The sequence below is a fragment of the Miscanthus floridulus genome, chromosome 9 (genome assembly GCF_019320115.1).
Source record: "Miscanthus floridulus cultivar M001 chromosome 9, ASM1932011v1, whole genome shotgun sequence".
In the NCBI taxonomy this organism is placed as follows: domain Eukaryota; kingdom Viridiplantae; phylum Streptophyta; class Magnoliopsida; order Poales; family Poaceae; genus Miscanthus; species Miscanthus floridulus.
In genome coordinates, this window is record NC_089588.1 from 8,235,710 (window position 1) to 8,242,791 (window position 7,082).

General features: G+C 46.3%; 1 pseudogene; it reads right to left on the reverse strand.

Moving 5' to 3' along the window:
- Positions 1-562: 562 nt before the first annotated feature.
- On the reverse strand, positions 563-6,706 carry LOC136483363 (stress response protein nst1-like; annotated as a pseudogene).
- Between the last annotated feature and the right edge of the window lie 376 nt (positions 6,707-7,082).

Sequence of the window (7,082 nt, forward strand, 5' to 3'; positions counted from 1 at the left end):
CGTTTGAAAGTCAAAAAAGTTTAACCTAAACACATCCCATAGCGGCCTCTATTTTGGGCCGGACGGAAGGAGTGGGCAGTGGCCACACTGGCCAGTACAGCACAGACCGCTGAACCAAACTACTTCCATGGCCGCTGCACCCAGCAGATCACATCATTCTGCCTTGCCTTGCTCTCAGAAAAATAAAAAAGGGGCATATGCCGATCCCAGCATCACCAATACAAGATGATTCCTAAATATTACTAATTGATTACTAATAAGCATTAATGCCAGCACCTCTTGTCTTCTCCCATGCATTGTGTACCAAATTTCTTCCACCTACATACAGGTTTGTTCGGATTGGAATCCCCACCCAATCCTCAAGGATGTACGTATAAGAGCAAGCCCTTCATGGTTATGCTATCCACTACCACTTGCACAAGACGACCTACATATTATATACCTAAGTACAGCCGAACAACCACCTTCAAACAAATCAGTCAATACTCAATATAGGCACACGCCATTGCGCATTGCCAAAGGGAGCTGTGTCAGTGTTAGCGGGGACCCAAAACTCCACCTGTGCAGGACAAGTCCCCATGCCCATTTTTCATTGAATCTAGAGTTCATACGACGAGAAGCACCAACACATCAGGTGAAAGTAAGTTTCACATGAGGCAATGCATCAGGTGCCGCGTGTTAACAGGTCAGGTGATGAGAGTGCTACTAAACAAAATGACCCCATATCTTTTTTCGCGTCAAGGAACACAGGGAGCCTTATCTCCTCGCTAAGTAACCCCCCCTGCAACACTCAAAGGAGGCAAGGAAGTCCTGGCTCATACATCCTCCATTTCCTTCTACAACTAGGTTTGTCCCTGCTATGCTGTCTCTTTTTCGTTGAAAGACCACACGGAGGACTGTACATCGGGACTTGCCGAGCAAAATAAACCTCCTCCGCCTCCAACAGGTGCGCTGGATGGCAATGAAAATTGGCCGCCACCTTCCTGGGCTCCATTCAGTATCAGCTCCTCCCTGCATACATAATAACCCCAACAAAATCGTCAGATCCAGCGTTTTCACTTTATCAACAAACGATGCCAGTATGAATGTATGTATGATGATATTACTACCAGGAAAAAAAAATGAAGTAAGATAAGATATGGATAGTTGAAATGTTTTGTCACTAAAACAGAAACCAAGCAGTGTGATGCATACCCAAAAGGCACAACCCATGGTAAAAGTAAAAGATTTCAGGCACCCAGTGCCATCCAGACCAAATGAACTCAATTTCAAGCCAACAGCTTCCAGGGTACAAGTCGTAAACTTGAAACAAGCAAATTCAAACGGCAATAGACCAAGTCCAACGCAAAAACAATCGAATCTTGTATCTTAAAACCATAGATATGAAAATTTTAAACTTCACAAATGGGATGGCGCTGGCCCATGTGTTGAACTAGTTATGCTAAGTTTCCATCAGCTTGGAGCCTGTTGATAGGTCAAGTGCTTCTGGCCTGTAGGAAGTAGGAACCGGATGGTCTGTCATACTACTTGAGTATTCAAAAATGACTCAAATGAACTAGTCATGCTAAGAAAACTGATAACCCAATTTCCATGTTCCCTTGAGCCAAATTTCTGTGGGTGGCAGCCCACTTGCGTAAATTGTGTGGTTGTCTCTCCTCCTAGAGACATCACCATGGGATAAGACTGAACACCCCATTGGGCCTTTGTCTTTTGATCCTCCTGGAACTCTAGTTGTATCCTAACTGGACTAAAACTTTCATCTCACATGGACTAGGCTGCCTGCTCTTGCATCACAGCACCTTTACATATGCTTTTTTAGTATGAAGGAGCCTGCCCCAACCATGCAAACAAAAAAAAAAGGTAACAGTTACCACCTTTAAAAAAATCTTCATCGTATGTCTAATAAAGTAACAATTAAAATTATGCCCAATAATTAATAGCAAGGTCAAACAGGATGCAGTAACCAAACACCACTGATGAACAGCATACCAATCACCTACAGTGCAGAAGTTCAATGCTATCAAACTACATCTTTCAGAGAACATAAAACGTTGGCTCAACAGTTGCTCTCCATAAATAAAGCCATGCATTCATATGTTCAAGGGTTGTGGCCTTGCACAACCTATAGCAAATATTTAATCATCCATTTTGGACTTTTGGCGCCAGCCGAGTTTCATTCAATCATTTTGGACATTTGGCGCCAGCCGAGTTTCATTCAATCTCCATCTCATATAATCGCATTTCTTGGACATAAGACCATCCCAACCTTAGACATACAAATGAAACTAGAACACTCGCTATCAACCTATACGTATCTCATCAAACTGCATGCAACAGAACAGCTTAGCCTGCAGCAAGTTCTGATTTTGCACCATCTAAGTCTAGCCTCTAATTATGTATCAAAAGAAGCAGCCCACACTATTTAAAAATACAAAAAATCAATGCAACCAATGGATGATATGAACGTAGAAGACCATGATGTTGCAGGAAGCATCCTATAAAATCAAGTGTTTAGTCTGCTTATCCCCTCCAAAACTTCTCGTTGTAAACACAGAACCTGGGCAGTTATCAGACGCTTGAGTACCCCTGAGTTACTGTTGGAAAGCAAATCTTGACCAGACCACTAAATCCGAATATAATACACTAAATGTTAGAGGAGCACATCATCAGGACCAGGGACAAAAACATTGGTTGATAATCTGATAATTCATGATGACAACTACCCATCTCCTCGGTTTCTGTACCCTTCTTTCTAATCAATTTAGACCTAGCAATGAATGTGCCTCTGAACTGCCTTAAGAAAAAGGTATTCACTTAGCACATAATTTCTAGCTGGGCTGAAAGAAACCCATGGCCAACTCATTGGTCAACCGTGCCATTGTTGTAACATAATCTTGACTGACAGACACATTTAGTGTTAAGATTCAACAATCACGAACAGTGGAACGAATCATTCAAAATGACCAGACATATTCCAAGCTAGCTTATTCATTATGGCAGTTTGTCAATTCATCATCATCCTAATTCACGAGCAAAGTAGAACAGTTAACGCCATAATAACATCAATGGACCATGATCCATGAAAGTGAGAAATATCAGATACGCACATGTCCGGTTAAATGTTCCAAAAAGCTTTAGTCACTAGACAGAAAACAGGGGGGTGCCTAGAGACTAGCTAGGATTAGGCAGACACTCTGGGTAGAGTATGTGGCAATTAAGCAGTAAGCAGGATGGTGGTGCCTAACATCTAGGTGGACACATTTAATAGTGACTGCAAAGACCAAAATTGGTGTGACTAACTCATGAAACATACAACAACAACAACAACAACAAAGCCTTTTGTCCCAAACAAGTTGGGGTAGGCTAGAGTTGAAACCCAGCAGAAGCAATTAAGGTTCAGGCACGTGAATAGCTGTTCTAACTCATGAAACATATAAAAAAAAATCTTGAAGCACCACTGCCCTGCCCCAGATTACACGTCTTTCTCATAAATAAGATCCACAGAGAACTCCCACCTAATGATTGGAGAATACCAAGATAATTCATTCTGCTTTTCAAAGGTTTCTAATTTCTGTACATATAAATGTCCTGGTTGAAGTAAGGAGTAATCCACAATCACACATGGAGATTTCACTCGTGTTTAACTATGTACACGCAAATTTAAGCAGATGTCATCAAATGATTATCATTAAAAAAATGTCAATAATTTGGTGCTTAAATGTATTGATACATGGAACTATACTAAGCAGTTAACTGCAAAACTCGAATGACTCACACAATAGCATGAAACTAGCGTTGTCAACATCTGGGGAAAGGACAACAACTATTCAATAATGAGTTGCTATACCAGATTTCTAGCTCAAGTGCAAATTATATGATGTTCAGTGGTCATGAAAGCCTTTGTTGCAGCAAATTTTCTAAAAAGAAAAGAGGGATAGGAAACTACTTACTTGGGCCAAGAAGGACCAGGTGATCCAAAGGGGTGTTCATGTGCTGATTTGTTTGGAGACCCAAAAACCAAGTCATTGCGTAATTTCCCTGGTATTTCATGTGGAAGGAACAGGCTTGGTGTATCAGGTGGCAATTGCTGGAAAGGTGCTTTCTGCAGCCATGGATCACTGTCGTTCAAACCAGTACCCAGGGGGCCTTTTGTTCCACCATTGAAAAGATTGCCACTATAGTTTAATTGATTTGTCTGTCGAGGCCACTGACTCTGAGGGCCTTGGAGACCTAAACTTTCATGAACCAATGGCGTGCTCCACATTTGCCATGTGCCTTGCTCACTGCTAGCCTCAGGCTGAATAGGACCACCAGGCCTTTTTGCAACTAATAAGTGCAGGGGCTTGATAGGCTTTTCTTCAACCATACGAGATCTAGAGAGAGGAGACTCAATTGGTGAAGGCCTCCCATGTGATTTCTTGGCGACATCACTTGAGATGAATCCACAATCCAAGTCTGGAGGGAAGTTATCTAAAGACTCTGAAACTGGCCCAAGCAATGCGATTGCATCTGGATCATAGCATGGGTCCTCAAACTGTTCTGAATCTTCAAATACCACAGATTCTGCATCATCATAGAAAGGCATATGTCCAGCAGGAAAATGAGGTAGTGGCTTATTGGGAGGTGCTCCATTAAGCGGTGGAAAACCTGGAAATTGCATGGACTGGCTTGAATTTGGCTTGCTGTCCAGAGGAGGATACTGAGATAGAAATGTATGAGCATTGCTTATTTGCACTCCATTTGGTTCTGGCTTCCGGTTCATATCACGAGCTGAAGTTGTAGCATCAGGACAAGGGGAGACTGATGCTGAACGACTAAACAGCTGGTGCCATGACTTTTTAAAGCTGGTAGGGGCTGGCTGCACATTTGGACTAACCTGCATAGAGCAAAATACAAAAAGTGGAAGATTTAAGATGGAAATTCAGGTAAAAACAGCTAATGCAACTGGTTCTAACAACAAGATTTGACACTGAAGTAGCAATGCCCTTGTTACTCACAGGTCGATTAAAATTCGTCCATGAATTTTTGGTTTCCCCAGCTGAAGCGGATTTGGCTGCAGCTTGCATGGCTGCATGCTGGACATCTCTTTTGGCTGCATTACCCTGGTCAGTTGCAGGAACTACAGGTCTGCTAACCTTGTTAACTTGAGGGACAGGGGCCTGAGCACTTCTGCCAAAGAAGGAACCACCGCCAAACCCTCTTGAAGAAGATAAGAAACCACCTGTCATACGGCCGAAGTACTTCGCTCTGCTCTCCACTGTCTTATTACTATGATTGTTAGCTTCAAAGTAATGAGGCTTGTAACCCTCACGTCTGTCAGAGTCAATCTTTCTGTCGAAGGCTCTTTTCCTGTCACCTTCTCTGCCCAATCGCCTATCAATATCCTCACAATCTGAGTTACTCTTGCTTGACCCCTTGTCCTCTTTCTTCCTCCTCTCCTGGCGCCGCCTCTCCGCCTCCCTCCTAGCATCCTTCTCCCCAACAGGGGTAACGCTTTTGGACCGCTCCTCGGCCTCAGCTTTCTCATCCCTCAGCCTCCTGCGTTCCTCCACCAGCTTTGCCATCTCTTCCCGCTGCTTCCTTTCTTCCTCCTCCAGCATTTCCCTCTCCAGCCTCGCTAGCCTCTTCTCCTCTGCCTTCCTCCTCGCCTTCTCGACCCTGCTCTCCTCAGCTTTTCCCCCATTCTCCCCTCCCTTTGCCAACCTCTTACCATCTGGGCCCAAGCCCTCACCGTCCCCTGACGATGTAAGTCTGAATATCTTCCTCAAGGGACACCTCACTGTTGCTGTGAAAAATGACAACAGCAGGTGCCATGAGAACCCCCAGAAGGAGGTACTGGCGCCGGCCGAGCAGCGCAGGTCGAGCCAGTCTCCGCAATCCTGAGCGCAAGGCCACCTGGAGGGGGCCTTCCCGGCCGAAATAAGGTCGAGCACGGGGCGCTTGGAGACGTGGCCGCAGTAGGAGCACATAAACTTGCCGCCGCCGGGGTTCTGGTCCCTGTAGGGGTTGCTGCAGTTGCGGCAGCGGCGGGTGGCGGTCTTGCGGAGCTTGTGGAGCTCGAGGGCGTGGGCGCGTCGCTCCTCGCGGAGGCGCGCGGAGCGGCGGGCGCGCCAGAGGGAGAGCCGCGGGAGGAGGATCTCGTACCAGAAGAGGGTGAGGACTGAGGAGGAGCACGGAGACGCAGGCGAGGCGCGGGGAGGTGACCTCGAAGCGGTAGGCGGCCGGGAGGAGCAGCTGGGTGGCGGCCCAGATGGCGATGAGCGGGACGACGAGCCACGGGAGCATGGTGGCGACGCGCCGCGACCAGCGCTGCACGGCGCAGAGCATACACATTGGGTTATCCGGCCGCCTCCGCTACGCAAGCCCGCTGCTGGATCGCCAGCGCCGTCGGAGCCTTGAAGGGCGGGTCGGTCGGTGGGTTGCTTGCTCGGCGGGTAATGCTGCGATTCGATTTGGGGGAAGGGGAGGGAAAGCCTCGAATGGGGGAGCGGAATCGAAGCGGGCGGTCCCTTTTTTTGCGGCGATGCGAGATGCGGCAGCTAGGAGGAGAGCGTGGGGAGAATGGATTCGAGAACGGGGAGCTGGAGGTGGGCGATGGCCATGGCGAAAACCCTAGCTTTTTCCAATCCCTTTCTTCCCTCTCCTTCTCGGTCGGCGACGGAAGGGAGACGAAGCAGCAAGCCGTGACCGTGAGAAAACCAGGTAAAGCCACCACGCCATTTCTTTCTAATTTCTTTTCTTTTTTCCTTCCTTCCTTCCGGGAAAAGCCTTTATCTTCACGGTCACGGCTTAGTAATTGTTAAGCAGTTTGAGATTAAAGCTACAGTTATAGAATTTTAGCTTTGACATTAAAGTGACTGAAAACGATAAACATGACTACTTTAGCGTGAATGGTAGCTTAACTGTACCGGGCTTAAGCGTTTATGGTCCCGTGTGAAAAAAAAAAAAGCCAAAACACGGTATCGGTTGGTTGTGTGAGAAAGAAATACTGTAGCGGATAATTGATAAATAGTGCACCTGTGAGGAGGAGCAGCTGACTGGTCTAGAAAAACCAGACCAGCGAACGGCGCCTATACCCTTAT